The following is a 20,042-nucleotide window of genomic DNA, read 5'->3' on the forward strand; positions in this document are numbered from 1 at the left end:
AACCAACCAGGCTGCACCTCGTCATACCCCTCATTCCCTCAGCATAAATACCCGTGAGAACAATAAAAATTTGCAGCTTGATCAGAATTCCTGTCTTGCTGTCTCTCCCTGCGTCTCTTGTCCCTTCATTCCTTCTCTCTTAGGTTTGCCGTCCGCGTTGATGTCCCGTGGGTCGGGACAGTCCACTCCACCCAAAGACCCGCCCCCCCCAACAGTCGTCGCTTCAACCAGGGGAGAGAGGCCTCCCAGAGCCCCCCGAAAACACCTGGCTCACTCCGAAGGTCCGAACCACCGTGCCCTCCCCAGAGTCCATTGCCGAAAAGTCCTCCCGACCCCGACAAAAGACCGTGCTCTCTATGCGGGGCCCAGCACCACTCTCTGGCCAGTGGTCACCCACAGTAGCCGCGCTCCTGACTCGGGGGGCCCAGCCGAAGCGTTCCCGTGGTGTGGCGGCGCCCGGCACAGGGGCAGTGTGACTGGGGCCGAGGGGCGCGGGCTCACGGTATTTCTGGGGCGGGAGCACAGGTCGTACGCTGCACAGGAGCACTAGGCCGGCCGGGGAGGGAGGCTGACCCGGCGTCCACGGGGCCGCTGGTAGCAGCAGCAGCAGCAGCAGCAGCGGCGGCGGCAGCAGATACAGCAGGAGCGGCGGCGGCGAGGCCATGGCGGCAGCGCCCGCCTGCGCTCACATGCCCAGCACGCAAGGAGGGCGCGGGGCGGCGTGGGTCGAGGGAAGTGGGCGGCCTCTGCCGAGCCGGCCAGGGAAGTGAGGAGAGTGAGGCTGCGAGCGGGCTCCCCACCTCAAAAGTTGTGGGAGCCAAGGGAGGGCGGCCTCCCTCCAGGCCGGGCGGGCGCTCAGCTCAGAGGCCCGGAGCCTGAGCTCGGGCACCTACAGGGACCACACCGAGTCCAAGGCCTACGGCTCCGTCATCCACAAGTGCGAGGACTGCGGGAAGGAGTTCACACACACAGGGAACTTCAAGCGGCACATCCGCATCCACACAGGCTCTCATGCCGGGAGTGCAGCAAGGCCTTCTCCGACCCCGCCGCATGCAAGGCGCACGAGAAGACACGCAGCCCCTTGAAACTCTACAGCTGTGAGGAATGTGGCAAGAGCTACCGGCTCATCAGCCTGCTGAACCTGCACAAGAAGCGGCACTCGGGCGAGGCGCACTACTGCTGCGAGGACTGCGGCAAGCTCTTCACCACCTCCGGCAACCTCAAGCGGCACCAGCTGGTGCACAGCAAGGAGAAGCCCTACCAGTGTGGCCGCTCCTTCTCCCACCCCACGTCCATGATGCGCCACCTGGAGACCCACGACAAGGAGCACAAGTGCCCTCACTGCGACAAGAAGTTCAACCAGGTGGGGAACCTGAAGGCGCATCTTAAGATCCACATCCCCATATGGGCCACCGAATGTCACCAACCAGCAGAACACAAAGTGAAACACGCACCACACTCTACCTGCTTGGATGGAAAGGACCTTTATTACAGGAAGAACACTCACTTATATACAATTAACAAACCAATCAGAAACCTGTTGCCAAGGGGAAGTAAGTCTTGGAATATTACTATTGGTGGCTTAGGCATGGTCTGACAGGGACAGCCAGTGTGCTCATCTTCCTGTTTACAGCGAGAGACAAACTACACGCCCACTGGCACTGTGCCAGCCGCCATCTTAGCTTGGTCTTAGCGACCCCGGTGTTGCCCACCACAAAAAGAAAGAAAGAAAAAAAGAGAGAAAGAAAGAAAAGAAACAAACAAAGCCACCAGATTCAAAGCAATTTCAATTACATTCTTCTCAGAAATAGAAAAAACAACTCTTAAAAACTTGTATGGACCACAAAAGATCCCTAAATAGCAAAAAAAAAAAAAAAAAAAAAAAAAAAAAAAATCATCTTGAGGAAAAAAAAAAAAGGTCACACTTTCTAATTTCAAATCATATTACAAAACTATAGGCATCAAAACAGTATGGTCCTGGCCTAGAAAGAGACATATTTACCAATGAAACAGAATAGAAAGCCCAGACATAAACCCAAGCATATACAAAGGGCTATTTTTCCACAAGGGCACCAAAGAGGCCCAATGGGGAAAAGACAGTCTCTTCAATAAATGGTGATGAGGAAAGTGGTATCTGTTAGGGCGGTTCAGGGCGGCTGGATGGGGCAGGGTATCAAGCAGCTTGTGCGCATGTGCAGAGCAAAAGGAAGCCTGCCCATGCCCAGAGAGGCAACCAATCAGATGATGACAAAGGACCCCAGCCAATCCCAGAAGGACGCGGAGTCCTCAAGCTTACCCTCCTCCACCCCGGTTATAAAAGCATGCCCTATGGGGGCCATCCGGGACTTCTTCAGTCCAGCAAGCCAGAGGCTTTTCTTTTTGATACACACTGGTCTGTCTTCCCGTTACCATCGTCTGATCAGGTCACCCCACTCGGATCTTACAGTATCCACTGGCAAAAGAAAACTGGACCCTTATCATAAGCCATGAACAAAAAATCAACTCGAAACAGGTTATGGAGGCCCGGCCTGCCGCATGCACCCCTCGCATCCTCAGTGGCTCCAGCCGCAGCCGCTCTCCGGCCCTGATCCCATACCGGGCTTCAGTGCGATGCAGCTCCGCCTCCTCCCTACCCAAGGCCTTCGGGACACCAAGCCTTTTCCCCACGTCCCGCTCGCAGTCACTGTCCCTGCAATGTGGACTCAGCCTTATCACTTGGCTGGGGCCTGGCCTACCCCCGGCTGCGGCGTCCGACGGGCTGGACCTGAGCCAGGCGGCCGCCGCATGAGTACACGCTCACCCGCCAACAAGGAGCAGCCGCAGGGCCTCCACGACCGCCACGCGATGTTTGTGGAGGAGCGCAAGCTCGAGGCCGGGGTGGCCTCTGCGAGCCTGTCCTGCCCGACCTGCGCGACCTGCGTGCGCAGCTGGAGGGCAAGCTCGCGCGTGCGCAGACCCGCCCGGCCAGGAGGTACCCGGCTGGTGGGCGCTCTGCGAAGAGGAGAGCCGGGGCTCCGAGGCGCCGAGGGCGTCCTGAAGGCACGGCAGCGCGACGTGGACGGCGCCACTCTGACCCGCCTGGACCTGGAGAAGAAGGTGGAGTCTCTGCTGGACGAACTGGCCTTCGTGCACCAGGTGCACGACGAAGAGGTAGCTCAACTGCCGGCCACGCTGCGGGCATCATCGCCGGTCGCGGCCGAGGTGGACCGGGCTGTGGCCAAACCAGACCGAGGGAGATCCGCGCCCAGTATGAGTCCTTGGCCACTGAGAACCTGCAGTCAGCCGACGAGTGGTACCAGTCCAGGTTCGCCAGCCTGAACAAGCAGGCGGCGCGCAGCACCGAGGCCATCCGAGCCAGCCGCGAGGAGACCCAGAGTACCGGCGCCAGCCACAGGCACGCACCTGCCGAGATCGAGGGCCTGCGCGGGGCCCATGAAGCCTCGGAGAGGCAGAGTGCGGAGGTGACCGGCTGCCAGGATAGCACTGGGCAGCTGCAGAATGAGCTGAGGGACACCAAGAGGGAGATGGCACTGCCACCTACGGGAATACAGGACAGCTCCATTCGAAATGGCCCTAGACATTGAGGTAGCAGCTTACAGGAAACTGCTGGAGGTGGAGACACGATTTAGCTCCAGTGGCTTAAATGTTCCAGGGCTGAATCCAGTTCCCAATCCAAGTTATCTGCTTCCTTCTAGAAGTCTCAGTTCCACAACCTCCGAAGCCTCATTCACTGGGCTGTCACTTAAGGAAGAGGAAGACGGGGAGGAGGCTTCTAAGAGCCTCTTTAAGAAAACCTCCCAGATAGGGGGAAGTTTTGAAGAAATATTGGAAGAAACAGTAATATCTACTAAGGAAACGAAAAAGTCAAATGTACAAGAAAGCACCATTTCAAGCCAAAATATATAATTCTGTTGCTTTAAAAAAAGAAAAAGTTAATGCTAAAGAGGGAATAATACGTATTTGAGGGCTGGGGACATAGCTCAGCTGGTAGCTTGCTTACCTCGCAAGCCCAAGGCCCTGAGTTCAATCCCCAGCACCGCAAAAAAAAAAAAAAAAAAAGTATTTGACTTGTTAAAACAGCCAATTTCTGAACCATAACACCTGTCAGCACTACGTAATGTCTTCAAGTCTTCAGTCTTCTATTTAGTGTTGAATACTCTCTCTAATAGGAAAGCTAGTGCTTAGATTGGAGTAAACTGAAGTCCTGGAGCAATCACAGAGCACTTACCCAAGAATACAGCTTTCTCACCTAAAGCTCAGGCTTCACAATGATAGATGATTCCGGTGCAGAGGAAATACAAAGTAAGGTGCTAACTCTGTGATCATCATCATTTGCTGTGAGCTAAAAGCAAACCCCATATATATTCACTAGCCCAGCCAGTACCCAGATGTATAATCTTATTGTAGGTACCTTAAACCTAAGATCACTGCCAAGTTCCACTCTGATAGAACTGAGTCACAAGTGATAGGACACTTTCTTCCCTACTCCCCCTCAATTCCACATAGCCTTTTCTCCCATCCAGGAAAAAGAGGGGAAAAAAATATATCTGGTGTAGTATGCTTCCCTTTTAAACACACAGCTTTTTCTCAAAAAACTTACCCTATTTAGGTCTCTTTGCTCAATGAAATTAGATGCATGTCAACCATTTTTGTGATTCATGTAATGACTTAACCCCTGCCCATTTCATGTCCTTTCTGTAGGTTAAAAAAAAAATGCAGTGATGAGGGGCTTGGGTTGTGGCTCAGTGGTAGAGCATTTGCCTTGCACGTGTGAGGCACTGAGTTTGATTCTCAGCACCTCATATAAATATATAAAAAGAGATAAAGGTCCATCAACAACTGAAAAAGAATTAAAAAAAAAAAGAATACCAAAGATAGCAGTGGTAAATATAAAGGATTTCCCCCAACAACCAAAATAATGGAAATAATCCCTAGATGTTAGATTTTCCACTTACTCAAATCCATTTAATTAGGGGGGAAAACATTTTATTAAGAATGTAGCTTTCACCTTAACTTTAGAAGTACAGTAATAGTTTTCCCAAGCTGTTTAAGCTGACCTTACATGTAGGATGTGAGAAGAGGTGGGTATTTTTAAGAATGGAAAAAGCCAAGGTCTCATCTGTGTCAGACCCTGTGGAGTACAGAATTAGCTTTTTTGTCCCCTTACCCTTAGAATCCACGTAGTCCCCTTCTTACTAGTCTAGGTCCTAAAGAGGCCTTGCTTTCACTCTCCTATGCCTTTTAAGAAGCTAAGTAGAGGATATTTTATCACCAGGACATAATGCTATTGCCCAAAAGTTAAAAACATTAACAACCCACTTCCAGTCAATCAACATTACCAGCAAACATAAAAAAATTGTTCTCCTTTCTAAGAGCCTTCCCCAACAGTTTCCTCACTGCTGCATGGTTGGCAGGTGTCCCTTCCCTGCTGGAAAGGCAGAGGCACTCAGACCCCAGAAGGGTGTGCACCGCACCCCTCACTTCCTAGGATGTAGTATGGAGGGTCAGTTCTTCTTCCACTCAGCTGTATAGCATTCATGTTGCCCTGTCTGCCACATGTGTCACAGTTGATACAAGACTCCCTCTGTCCCCGTTTACTTCCACAGACCTACAGCTGCCCCTGTCCCTCTCCACATCTCCATTATGAGCTGTGGTGATAAGGACATGATGCATTTACTGAACGTCCTTATTCTAGCACATGCTTCAATAGTACAAGGAACTCAAAAGACACTTTTCTTCTTTTCCTTTATCCTTTCCCTATCTCTACTCCTCACACTTGTAAGATATTAGTAAAACAAGAAATTAAAAGTCACATAAATCCTACCCAAAAAAAAAAAAAAAAATAGGTTAAAGACCTAAATGTAAAGCCTCAAGCTGCAAAATCCTAGAAAAAAACATGAAGGGAAAGGTTCTTTTATTTTTTTTGAGAAAGTATGTTCAGCTTTATTTTTTTCTTTTTTTATTTAAATAAGGAGAGTTCTTTCATATGCAAAGAGCTAGTACAATCACATATTTGAAGGAGAAATAACAGGTACTCAACTGGAGGGGAGGGGAGGGAGGGTGAGTGTCCAGCACAGCTGGGTGAGTCCATGATGCCATTTTTCCCATTGGAGGTAAAAGTTTCCCCAAATCACATATAAACAAGCTGCACAGACACCTTTAGCCATCGTTTGCCCTTTCAAGTATCTACATGAAAAGACAAAGAGAGGAAAGGCCAACATAAAAGCAAAAGGAAACAAAATCAAAACACAACCCTCTCTAAACCAAAACAGAAAACCCTCAAATCCTTTTTACTACACAAGGCATGAGGTCAAAAGCTTAGAGTAGGGCTGGGGAAATAGCTCAGTTGCTAAAGTGCTTGCCTTGCAAGCATAAGGCCATGGGTTCGATTCCCAGCACCACAAAAAACAAAAAAAAAAAAAAAGCTTAGAGTACAGGATCCCCTTTCAACAGGAGAAGAAAGTCACCTGCCCAGAGTCTTTATAGGAGCTTGTGCTTCCAGGCTTCCTGACATGCTGGAGACAGGGCCCTAGAACACTGCTACCACCTTGGAGGCTACCAAATGGGCAGAGAAATGGTGAATGGCAGGTCTCATGCACCTAGGTCATTAGCCAGCTATGCTGGTGACCCCAGTAGAGAACATGGCTGTGTAACAGTGTCTCCAACACTGAGCCACTCCTGTCCAGATGACCTGCTTGTTTAGGTCTGTCTCACAACCAGAGGGCTGACATTCGGGAAGTCTGCATTTCCCATTCATCGCAGAACATGGCAAGGCAGACACACAGACTAGTATCCTTGGTCATTTCCAACAAACCCTCTAACCCAGGTTTGCCTTGCAAGAAGTGAGAAGGGACAAAAAAGATTTGAGGCAAAGGCAGCCCCTTGGCAGAGGGCAGTCAGCAGACCTTAGGGGAGGGCCTTTGCCAGAGTTGCGTGCTCTGCCTCAGCAGGCCAACAGGACACTGCACTGGAACAGACACCAGCTTCCGGGTCTCTGCGGTTAGTCACAGACTTCCTCACTGATGTGCAGGGGGAAAACTTCTTGATATTGACTTTAGCAACAATATTTTGTGTTGGGACTAATGACACGTTAACTAACTCAGGCTGACTCCTTACTCCCTGGCGAGTGAGCAAGATCAAGGCTCAAAGGCGGTTTCAAAGATTCATGAGGATAAACCGGACCACCGTCAGGGATTGGTTAACAACAGTTCCGTGAACGTGATCAGCTCGTGCTTGCCATATAGTCCAATGGGACTCTCGCCTGTGCGAACCCCCATGCCTTGCTGACCTTTAAGCTGATTGGTTCCTGCCTAGCCCCTACCCTACATAAAAGCTGTGCGATTTCCTCAATAAATGAGTTCCTGCTGTGACGGGTCTCCCTGACACGTCTGATTGTCCTCCACCCGGAGGGCTGGGAGCCGGCGGTCAGCCGGTGTCACGAGCACGTCGTAACACTTGCGGCCTGTACTGGATCGGGAACCGGGTAGGAATAAGATAACACTCACGTAGCCGGTCGTTGGTCCTCAGATGAGGTTTTATTGATGCTCGGTTCACAGCAAACGGCAATCAGTCAACGGAGTAACAGCATGCAGCGACCAGGGGCCTCGAGCTGGGGAGCACTATCTTGTCACTTGTCAACGGGACATAGTGACAGACTCTGTCGGTGGAGTAGTGCCCGCTCGCTCCTGATCAGTCTGCAGTTTATATAGTCACATCAAAACAAGTTCACACATTACCTAATTTGTTTTTCAAGTCCTGAATTCTGCAAATTCATCTAGTAAATATTTTTACCAGTTTTACCATTAAAACTAATGTAAATTTGGTGTAAACAAACTGCCAAATGTTTTTCTCAGTGACTGCATAGTCACTATGTGCGTCACTGCTCGTCACTTTACTTATCTTAACACTACACACACATTTTGTTTTGATCTATCACAGCAAACAACATGTTTTTTATAAGTTTCACAAAATGGGGTCAGAAAGCAAAATGGGAGTTGTTTGGTTCACTTCAGCAATGTTCCATACAGCCGGCCCTACCTATCCCAGTCTGACCTTGTTGGGGAGTGTCCCCTTCCCTTGCCGCTGGTCGAGAAGGGCAAGGGGGCTTAAGACCCCGACAATTTTGGAAGTCACAACAAAAAGTCAAAAAACAGCAAAAGGAAGCTAGTAGGACTACATCAAACTAAAAGGGAACAAAACACAGCAAACAATCAACAAAATGAAATACAACCTATGGAATAAAAGAAAATATTTGCAATCATATACCTATCTGAAAGGGGGTTAATAGCCAATATATAAAGAATTCATTCAACTCAATAGCAAAAATAAGTAAATAACCTGATTTTTAAATGAACAAAGGAATTAAATAGACATTTTTCCAAAGAAGGTATACAGATGACCAACTGGTATATGAAAAATTCTCAACATCACATCTTCAGGGAAATGCAAATCAAAAGCATGTTGAGATAGCCCCTCACACATGTTAGGATGGCTATTATAGAAAAGACAAGTGATAGCAAATGTTGGGAGGGTATGGAACAAAAGGAACTCACCCTTGGACTCTGTTAGTGGGAACGTAAATTGATACAGCCATTATGAAAGTATTGAGGTTCCTCAAAAACATAAAAGTAGAACTACAATATGATTCAGCAATCCCTCTGCTGGGTATATACATAAGGAAATGAAATCAACACCTTGTAGAGATATCTACACTCCCACATTCATGGAAGTATTATTCCCTGTAGCCAAGATACAGTCCTAACCTCAGTGTCCAACATGAATGGATGAAGGGATAATGAAATTATGATATGGGATAATGAAATATTGATATGTATATACACATACAAGTTTATTTATATGTATAGGATAATGAAATGTTGATATATATATATTCATACATGCTTTTATATAATTATAAAATATCATTTGTCATTTGGAAAGACACAGTGCCATTTATGACAACATGGATGAACCCAGAGGACATTATGCTAAATGGAGTAAGTCAGATGCAGAAAGAAAAACATTGCGTAAAATACATAGAAATAAAAAGTAGAACAGTGTTAGGACCAAAGGGGGAGAAAACAGAGAGAAGTATCTCTTATGTAGGATGAATAAGTAAAGAGATCTAAAGTACAGCTTGAAAACTATAGCTAATAATACTGTATTACATACCAAAACTTTAGTAGGAAAGTACATTAGATTTTAAGTGTTCTTCCACAAAAATACAATAAGTAGAAAGATGATGGATCAGTTAATTTGCTTGATGGTAGTAATCATTTTATTATGCAGATGTATATCAAAAATCATTTTGTACACCTTAAATACATAAAATAAAAATAAATAAATTTTGAAAAAAGTATTGCAGGAAAAGGGAGGGGTTTCAATTTGAGAGAATAGTGAGCGAGTGGTCTTGAGACAGATTCTTACCTGATTCTTTAACAGTATATATGTTACGTTTCATGTACTCACAATTTTTAAAACTTTTTCAGGGCTGGGGAGATAGCTCAGCTGGTAGAGTGCTTACCTCGCAAGCACAAGGCCCTGAGTTCGATCCCCAGTACTGCCAAATAAAAAAAAAAAAAAAAACTTTTTCATTTTACAGCTTAGACACTGTTCAAGATATGCATTTTTTCCAAGAAATAAACTGAAAAATGGTGTGGGTGTGGAATATATTATTAATTTCATTGTCAATTAATTTTTACTTCATACATTTATTTTAGTAGACTTGAGTTCTAAAACAAACTGCTTTCAAAAATGATGTCTGACATTATGTAAAATGAAATATAAGAAAGAAAATACTGCATGATTTCACTTATTCAAAGAACCTAAAAATGTCAAATTCATTAGAAACAGATTAGAATAGAGGTTACCAGGTCCTGGGGTAAGGGGATATGGGGAGATATTGGTCAAGAAGTACAAAGTTTCAGTTATGTGAGATAAATAAATTATTGAGATATAAGGTACAAAAATGTGACTATAGTTAACAGTACTATATTGTATACTTGAAATTTGTTAAGATGGGAGATATTAAGTTTTCTCACCACAAAAAAGAGCAATAATTATGTGAGATAATGGATGTGTTAATTAGCTTACCCGTGGTGAATATCTCACAGTATGTATAAGTTGTGTACTTTAAATATATACAATTTTTAAGTGTCAACCATAGTTCAATAAAGTTGGGGGAATTTTTTTAATAAAACAAATAATTTAAACAGTTTTTTAAACTGTTGATAATTTTAACTATACTTGGAAAGAAATAATAATCAAGGTGAATGCATAACTTTACTTCATGGCTACCTGGAATTGTGTCTGCCCATCCTTCCCACATGACTTAGACAAGTTTGTTGTGCCAGAGAATTTGGCATCCCAGAGCAGGACATCCTCTAGGGCTGCTGGCAACTGCAGGAAAGATGCTTCTCAGAACCACAATAAGCCAGTCCAGTAACATTTCCACCACCAAAGTGGTTTTTGATGATGCTCAAACAAGTCTTGGACCAAAAAGAATGAATAAAATGGAAAAGGTGATATGGCCATTACAAATGATGGTGCTGCCATATTGAAACAAAAATGTTACATCCAGAAGCCAAAATACTGGTGGAGTTGTCTAAGGCTCAAGGTGCAGAAGCGGGAGATGCAGCCACATCCATGGTCATCATGCTGGCTCGCTCTTAGATTCCTGTATCAAAATTCTTCAAACAGGGATCAGCCAATCATAATTTCTAAGTCATTCCAGAAGGCTCTGGAAAAGGGTTTTGAAATGGGGCAGGGAGATCTTGACTGACATGTCTCTTCCTATGGAACTGGGCGACAGAGAAACTGTTAAATGGAGCAAGCACTTCATTGAACTGAAACACTCTCACTACTAAAGTCTGCTTTCCCCAATAAGTGCACTGTGGCAATGAAAGCGATTGACCAAGCCACCACTACTGGTGCAGATCACAGAGATACTGAAATAGTTGACAAGTTTGGTGGGACAATTGACGAGTATGAGTTGGTAGAAGGGCTGGTTCTCACCCAAACAGTGACAAATTCTGGCATAACCAGAGCTAAAAAGACTGAGATCAAGTTTATTCCGTTTTTCTTATCTACTGCCAAAACAGATATGAATAATCAAAAAGTAGTTTGTACTGTGCCTGAACCAAAGGCTGCAAGAAGAGACAGCATGTATTTTTGATTCAGTGAAGCAAAAACTTTTAAAAGGATATAATGTCCTTCTAACACATTTGAAATGGGGCAGGGAGATCTTGACTGACATGTCTCTTCCTATGGAACTGGGCGACAGAGAAACTGTTAAATGGAGCAAGCACTTCATTGAACTGAAACACTCTCACTACTAAAGTCTGCTTTCCCCAATAAGTGCACTGTGGCAATGAAAGCGATTGACCAAGCCACCGCTACTGGTACAGATCACAGTCTATCCTAAGACATGCTCTTAATGATCTTGCAACCTATGTTCTGAACAAAATGAAAATTATGCTGATTAGGGATATAGAAAGAGAAGGCACTGAATCTACTTGTAAGATAACTTGGAACCAAGTTAGTTGCTCATATTGACCAATTCACTGCTACCATGCTGGGTTCATCTGAGTTAGCCGAGGAGATCAGTTTAAGTGATTCTGGCAAACTTCTCAACTTGATAGGTTGGGCAAGCTCTGGAAAAACAGTTGTTTGTGATTCTAACTAGTGATTAAAGAAACCACACACTCTGTTCATGATGTCCTGTGTGTTATTCTTTACTTAGTAAAGAAGAGAGCTCTTATTGTAGGAGATGGTTCTCCAGAAATAGATTGGCCCTGCAATTAATTGACTAGAATTTCCACTGCACAGTGTGGATTTCCACTGAGTGATGTGCACTCCCATTGCATTCGTTCATACTTCGGCGGGTGCTGTGGAGGTCATCCCATCAACACCTCAATCACCTGAAAATGCTAGCCTCAATCCCATTTCTAAGGTAGCAAAACTAAAAGACCAGAATCCCCAAGGAGAAAAAGCTAGAGGCAGTAATGTCTGAAAGGATGGTATTTCAACATTGTAGAGGAAATAGTTGTCCAGGCCCCATTGATTCCAGTCAGTACTCTGACCCCAGCAACTGAAACTGTCTGCCACACTCTGAAAACTGATAATGTGGTAAACACTCAATAGTCTGGACTGGCACCATAATGGCCACCAGTACTGCAACTGGAGTGGAAGATCACATGGTGTTCCATGTTGTTCAGAAAATCATTTCCTCTATGAGTTCCTGGACTTGGTCTTCCAGGTGGCATCACTTAAAGTCATACTGAACCTGCCTACAGAATATGTTTAATATGTGGTTTCAAATATCAGATTAATTCACCCCCAACATTGTATTATTTCTGGTACTTTTTAAATTATATATAAAGTGTCTTTTATTGGTTCTTTTAGTTGTATATGACAATAGAATCCATTTTGATATAATTATACACACATGGAATACATCTTATTCTAATTATGACCCCAGTCTTGTGGGTATACGTGATGGTGAGATTCAAGGTGTACTCATATATGTACATAGGATAGTTGTGTCACATTCATTCCACTGTCTTTCCTCTTCCTATTCCCCCTCCCTTCCCTTCATTTGCCTTTGTCTAATCTGAATTTCTATTCTTCCCCTCCTCCATGCTTATTGTAGTTTAACTTTCTCATATCAGAATAAAAGAAGAAAACATTTGACCTTTGGGTTTTTATTGTTTGTTCTATTTAGTTATACATGACAACAGAATGCATTTTGGTCCATTGTACACAAATGGAGTACAACTTAGCATTTCTGTGGTCATACACAATGTAAAATCACATCATTGTGTAATCATACATGTACATAGGGTAATAATGTTTGTCTCATTCCACCAGCTTTCCTTCCCTCTGCCCCTTCCTTTCCCCTCTTTTCCCTCTACACAATCCAAAGTTCCTCTATTCTTCCCTTACCCTCCCCAACACCAACCCCCATTATATATCAGCATCCACTTATCAGAGAAAACATTTGGCCTTTGGTTTTTTGGATTGGCTTACTTCATTTAGCAAGATATTCTCCAACTCTACTTATTTACCTGCAAATTCCATAATTTTATTCTTCTTTATGACTGAGTAATATTCCATTGTTTATATATACCACAGTTTCTTTATCCATTCATCTATTGAAGGGTATCTAGGTTGGTTCCACAATCTAGCTATTGTGAATTGAGTTGCTATAAACATTAATGTAGCTGTGTCAATGTAGTATGTTGATTTTAAGTCCTTTGGGTATAGGCCAAGGAGTGGGATAGCTGGGTCAAATGGTGGGTCCATTCCAAGTTTTCTGAGGAATCTCCATACTGCTTTACAGAGTGGCTGCACCAATTTGCAACTTCACCAGCAATGTATGAGTGTACCTTTTTCCCCACATCCTCACCAACACCTATTGTTGCTTGTATTCCTGACAATAAATAGCCATTGGAATTGGAGAGAAATGACATCTTAGAGTAGTTTTGATTTGCATTTCTTTAATTACTAGAGATGGCCAACATTTTTTCATGTATTTGTTGATTGATTGTATTTCTTCTGTGAAGTGTCTGCTCAATTCCTTAGTCCATTTATTGGCTGGGTTATTTGTATTTTTGTTGTTAAGTTTTTTGAGTTCTTTATAAATTCTGGAGATAGTGCTCTATCTGAAGTGCATGTGGTAAAGATTGTCTCCCACTCCGTAGGCTCTCTCTTCACATTATTGATTGTTTCCTGTGCTGAGAAAAAGCTTTTTAGTTTGAATCCATCCCATTTGTTGATTCTTGCTTTTATTTCTTGAACTTTGGGAATCTTGTTAAGGAAGTCTGGTCCTAGGCCAACATGATGAAGATTTGGGCCTGCTTTTTCTTCCATTTGGTGCAGGTGTTTTTTGGGACTGGCTTATTTCACTTAGCATGATAACTTCCAGATCCATCCATTTACTGGCAAATGTCATTTTTTTTGAATAATTATATAAGAATTTTTAAAAATAAATTCACCTTTACTTCTGACTTTCTTATGGCTTAGCCCTAAACACTTTCCTTCACTTTGCACTTTCCACAGGCATTTGTCCATCCCATTGATTTAAGGATTTTTTAATGAGGAAATTATCCGAAACAGTCACAGTCTTCACAGACAGCACTTGTTTTCATCAGCCAAGGCTATAAATTAGTGAGAGCTGAGTGACCTCAGGGAGCAGGAGCAGTGGGGCACATGCCTGAGGGCTTTCCTTGGTCCTCGAATTCTTTTTTAAGATTAAACAAAGAAGTATTTAGAAGAAAATGTGGTCCAATATGCTGAATACTGATACATGCCCACTGGCATAAAAAAATCAAAGCACAATGATATCTGCTATTTTAGAAATTAACAACAGTACAGAAAGATATAAAGCAGAAGATGAACTCTCCCCTTATCATACCTTCCTAATTCCTTTCCCTAAGAATAACTTGTTGAGATTCCCTCTACAAGTAAGACTGTACGTATTTGTGTAGCAAATCTTACTCCATACAAAAAATAAAGAAATAAATAAATGGTAATCCAATTTAGAAGTCAAATAAGAAAAATAGAAGACACTTATAACAAATAAGGTTAATGCAGCACATCAAAAGAGTGTCTATAAATCAATAAGAAAATACAGATAACTCAATTTTTTAAGGCAAGAATGGACATAAAGACTAATTTAATAGAAAAATACAATGCAAAAGCCAGCGAGCATGAACAGATGCTTAACTTAAAACTAATCAAAGAAATGATTCCAATTGAGGCAAATTGATAAAAATTGAAAATATTAGGAGAGATTTTCCTTCTCAGAAAGAGAAGGGGACTTCCGTTTTCTACTCCCTTGAAGGAAACACTAATGGCTTCCCCACTTGCATCTCTTTCTATCCCTCACCCATTCCAGTATGAAGGTTAGACAGAACCTGCTCTTCACTGGACTATGTTAATCGGTATTTTTTTTTTCAACATGCCTAAAATGTTTGCATTGTAACACTACAAATACCACTAGACTGATATTAATAGTTTAAACTTTGTGTCCCTAAAGCATGAGAATAAAGACAGTTTTAAACTGCTGTTTTCTCTCCATCGCAGGTGTGGATAGAATTAATTCCCAACGAACGAAAAGGCAAATTGGATGTAATCATTTCTATTTTTTCTCTCTTAGCCTTGGTTTTCAAATTGTTTGGGACATCTGGATATGTGTTATGTGAGAATTTTGTGTAGATAATTTCAATAAAGATCTAGTTTAAATCATCTTGAAATAAACTTGTGAAAGTATTATCATTACCGGGCTCCTTATTAAGATGTATTTCAACATCAATTTCTCCAGTGCTTTCTGTACTTGACCAGCAGTCAATTGTGTATATATTAAACAATGCAAGGTTAAGAGCAAACAAATTAAAATTCCAGTCTGCATCTTCATCCTGCTGCTTCATCCCACTTCAGCCAAGTGAGAAACTCACCAGGTCGCCAACTCGCTCATCTGATCTCGACAAACCGCCCTCCTTTCGCATGCAGTCCTTCGTGTTCCATTTTCAGGGAACAAATATTTTTAAATTAATTGATTAATTTAGAAAGAGGACATTTGAAACAGGTTCCACATTTTAGACGAGATGTGAAAGGAGCATTTGGTATGTGAGTCTTTGCTGGAGCCCAACCAGAGATGCCAGAGGGGTAGGAGGGATGGTCACAGGTAGAGGCCATCAGAGCCTCAGAGAACCCCGAGTAGGCAGAGGTGCCTGGACCCCAGAACAGCCGCCACACGGGAACAGGTTCCTCCCAGGGGGGAGACTCCAGGTGGGCTGGCCCCCCTCCTCTTATTACTTAGGTTAGATCAGTGCCCCTCTCTCTTTTTTATTGTTGTTTAATTTTTTAAATAAGGTGAGAGTCACATAACATAAAATTAACCACTTTAAAGAGTACAAGTCAGTGGCACTCAGTACATTCACAACATTGCACGACCCTTTCCTCTGTCTAGCCCGACGCACGTTGCCACCCATGGAAGCGACCCCGTGGCCCGCCGCCAGCTGTCAGGTGACTGTCGGGCCGCAGGGACACCCGGCACCGCCGGGGAAAGCTCACGAAGGTCCAGCCCAGCTCCTAGGCACCGCGTCGGGCAGTGACCTGGCTGAGGATGAAGGCCTCCTCTCCCTGCAGGCAAGAGGAAGCCAGCGGGAACCTGCCCGGGAACCCGTGCCGTTCCTCCAGGACTGGCAACAACCCCTACCCTGGGAGCAGAAGCTGAGCCTTTCCGGACAACCAGCCTCTCGGTGCTGCAGATACGTTAACTGGTTCATCAACCCCAGTGGCAGCCGCTCCCAGACATGCTTCAGAAGGGTGGCAAAGACCCTAATCAGTTCACCATTTCCCGAAGTGGCCCTGCCCCCACCAATGTGCTCTCCGTGTGTGTGCTCCAAGCCCTGGCACAGGCCAGGGGCGAAAGCCCGCAGCCCCCTTCCCACATGCGGAGCTGGAGTCCCCCAACTTCCTATGATCGCCGGTAGAACCCTTGCCCTGCTGCCCAGGGCTGAGGCTGGGAGCCCCACAGGTGCACTCTTCAATACACCACCGCCCACACCCCAGAGCAGGACAAGGAGGACTTCAGCAGCTTGCTCCGCTGGTGGAGGTGGTGCTGCACAGGGCTGCTGAGATGGAGCTTCACAAGCAGCAGGACCCCGCACCCCTGTTGCTGCACGCTCCCTTCCCTTTAGTTTCTGAGACCCCCAAGTAGGCAACTGCCACCAGGCGTGGCCAAGGCTCAAGCCTGCTGTTCTGGGTTTCTGGTTTGCTTTCCTTCCCTACAGAGGGTTTTCTATTGATCACTGCCAAGCATCAGGATCATCTCCTCTGTCCAGAAGTCTTCAGCTGCTATCTCTGCATTGTGATGGGCACCTCTCTGCTGACTGTCTCCAGGCCTCAGTGATGAGACCAAGAGATCTGAGGTAGGCCTGGTGCTGCTGCTGCTCTCCAGAGAATCCTTGGGACCCCTTGTTCCAGCCTGCTTTCCAAGGCGGGGCTCAGGAAACCTTCCACATTCAGACCTCTGCTGGGTCCACATTCAGACCTCTGCTGGGTCCATGCTGCTCCTGGACTGGGCCTCTTTCTGTCAAACCAGGTGTGGACATTCCAAGTTCATAAGTGTGGGCAAAAGAAAAGAGGGACCCAGTACATGTAACAGCACAGACTCTGGTTGAATGTTTAGATTTTTGCTGAACTGTTTCTTTTTCCTGTTTTGCTCTGGTTTGCATTAATGGCAGTAGTTAGCCCAGGTGTGGGGAATGAGAGTGTGTGTCCAGATAGAAGATGGAGTCTAATCCTCCCCTGGGAATGATCTACCACTGCAACTGGAGACTGCCTACAAGGAAGGAGTATTTTTATTTGGGGGAATCGGCTAAATCTCTGTATAATGAGAAATTCCTAATGGTTGTTTTATTGTTCCTTTGGTCTACCAAAAAACTGTTTGGGGCAGAAAAAGAAATTTGGCATTGGCTCTTTTGTATCAGGCACAGAAGGGCATAGCCACAGCCAAGGGAGAGTCCAGCAGAACCTGACTCAACCTAGACATGGAACAGAGAAAGGTGATGAAACCAGAGGCTTGTTTTTACTCTTTTGGGGTGGGGGTGGAGGAGTAAGCTAGACTGACACAATGGACCTTTTTTTTTTTTTTCCTTGTTGATATTTTCCCCTTTTTTCTTGAAGGCTTTGCCCTGCAGCCTGAGTTTTAAAATTCCTTTCGGAATTTGGGACTGGAATGTTAGAAGCTCCCACTTGGGGAGCAGTGAGCCATCTGCTGGTCAGGAAGCCCTCCTAGCAACTAGAACAGACAGCTTTTCCCACAAAGGTGGTAGGAAGCTATTCCTGGAGGAAGCAGAGAATTTCCTGCCATGGGGCTGGAAATGGGCCAGAAGCCTGGTAGCTGTGTCTCTGCTTCACCTTTCTTTAGATTGGAGTTGCAGGGGCCTTGCCTGAGTTTCCCAGTGAAACATCACATTTGGTCTTAACCCACACACACACACTTTATTTTGTTGTTTCACTGTTGACCGTGTTCAACGGCAGTATACCCCATCTTTATCTGTCTTAAGAAGCACTAATCCTAGATTTTTATTGGCCAAAATATTTTTGTTCTGAATCACATTGTTACTGGGCCAAAAGACAGGCCAGGAGCCCAGACCTGTTGTAGTTACTGATGTTGCTGGGTTGGGTGTGAGGGGTTCCTGGGAGTTGACTGACTTGGCCATGGTAAAGTGTATGTTTTGTCCTTTCTCAGAAGATCCCTGACACCCTCAGGGAGGCTCCCTTACCTCTCTGAGTGACTTGGCCCATCCCTTGCAGTGGGCTTGGGAATAGGTTACTTACAGAAAGGGAGTTTTGCCCTCCGTGGACGGGCAGGTTTCCTAGGCTGTCTGTTCTACCTCCCTCTGGCCTCTTTGCTGCAAGGAATTGAGCATCTTCACCCTCATGCCACCCAGTTGGGGAAGATCAACATGACAGCGCCAAGGTTATCTGAAGCTGCTGTGCTTCCACCTCTTCCAGAGTGTCTGTGAGCCCAGGCCTGATGGAACTGTTGGAGGACACCTGTCGTAGGTGACTCGGTGCACTGGACTAAGGATTTTCCTTTCCTACAGTGCACTGAACTGGGGAGGGGGGAGGGGCGAGGGAGCCAAGCTGCTGAATTGTCTGGCAACCCTGCTTGTGTAAATGGGGCCTCTGGGGGTGAGGGCGGCGGGCAGCCTCTGCTTGGGTTTGGTTGTAAGATAAACCTGGAGGATAAAGCACAGCTGTCCCATTGAAATATTTTGAGCAAAAAACTGTAAATAACTTTGTTTTTGTCTTTCGTCAAATAAAGGTGTTCAGTTTTTGTTTATGGATTGACCTACTCTGGGTACTTCATATAAATTGAGTCAGACAGTACGTGATCCCTTGTGTCTGGCTTCTTTCACTTAGAACAATGGCTTCGTAAGATTCATCCACGTTGTAGGATGGATTGGTACTTTGTTTTGCTTTGTTTTGTTTTACTGGTTGAATAATATTCCACTAAATGGGTATACTGCCTCTTGTTTACCCATTCATCTATGGATAGACAGTTGGGTTGTTTCAACCTTTTAGCTATTGTGAATAGTACCATTATGAACATTTGTATACATTTTTTTTTTTTTGAACAGTGCAATGAGGCAAGAAAATATGTGAAGACCTAATGATGTGAAGTAAAGAAGAAAAACAAGTTTATTCATAGCCAGCATGTTATTGTATTAGAAAATCTACAACACAACTGCCAGAACCCATGGGTAAATTTGTCAAAGTCACAGTGTACAAGAATAATTTGACAAGCTTGTTGTGTGTTTGTATACTAACAGCAAACAAGTGGAAAATGAAATTTTAAAATTCCTTCAATAGGAACACCTGGTACTAAATTTTACAAAACAGATGGAAGACTGCTACACTCAAAAAAATTGTTACTGAGAGAAATTGAAAACCTAAATAAGCAAGAGATGTCCTTGGATTTTTTTTCTTTTCTCTTTTTTTCCCCCTGTGCTGGTGATTCCCCGGGGCGTTGTGCTTGCCAGACAAGCACTCTACCAACTGAGCTCTATCCCCAGTCCTTGCCCATGGATTTGAGGGTTAAAATTGGTAAGATATCCACTCTGACTCAATGAAATCCCAAACAAAATACTTCCTAATAGGTATTTTCTAGAAATTGACATATTGATTCTAACGTGTATGGAAATGTAAGGGATATAAAAGCCACCATTATTTAAAAAAAACAACAAAGTTAAAGGTCTTACACTGCCTGATTTCAAGACTCACTGTAAAGCCACAATAATAAAGATAGTATTGTATTGGCTCAAAGACAAACAGATCAATGGAAAGGAATAAGAATCCAGAAATAATCCTATACATACAAGGTTAGAGTTGATTTTCAAAACAGCTCAATGAGGAAATGCACGTATTTTCAATAAGATGAAATAACTGGATAAACAAATGAGAAAAAAAGAATTTGCTTGTACCTGTTGTGTTTACTTAAGCATTTTTTTTTGCCCTGTATGGTTAAA

At 44.3% G+C, this 20,042-nt stretch overlaps 3 pseudogenes; all 3 read left to right on the forward strand.

Annotated features, from left to right (window-relative positions):
* Positions 1-2,784: 2,784 nt before the first annotated feature.
* LOC124958449 (alpha-internexin-like) lies at positions 2,785-3,906 on the forward strand (annotated as a pseudogene).
* Positions 3,907-10,288: 6,382 nt separating this feature from the next.
* LOC124958450 (T-complex protein 1 subunit delta-like) lies at positions 10,289-12,141 on the forward strand (annotated as a pseudogene).
* A 3,849-nt stretch (positions 12,142-15,990) lies between these two features.
* Positions 15,991-16,723, forward strand: LOC124958452 (homeobox protein TGIF2-like; annotated as a pseudogene).
* Positions 16,724-20,042: the final 3,319 nt, after the last annotated feature.

Source organism: Sciurus carolinensis, chromosome 11 (assembly GCF_902686445.1).
Source record: "Sciurus carolinensis chromosome 11, mSciCar1.2, whole genome shotgun sequence".
NCBI classification, from domain to species: Eukaryota; Metazoa; Chordata; class Mammalia; order Rodentia; family Sciuridae; genus Sciurus; species Sciurus carolinensis.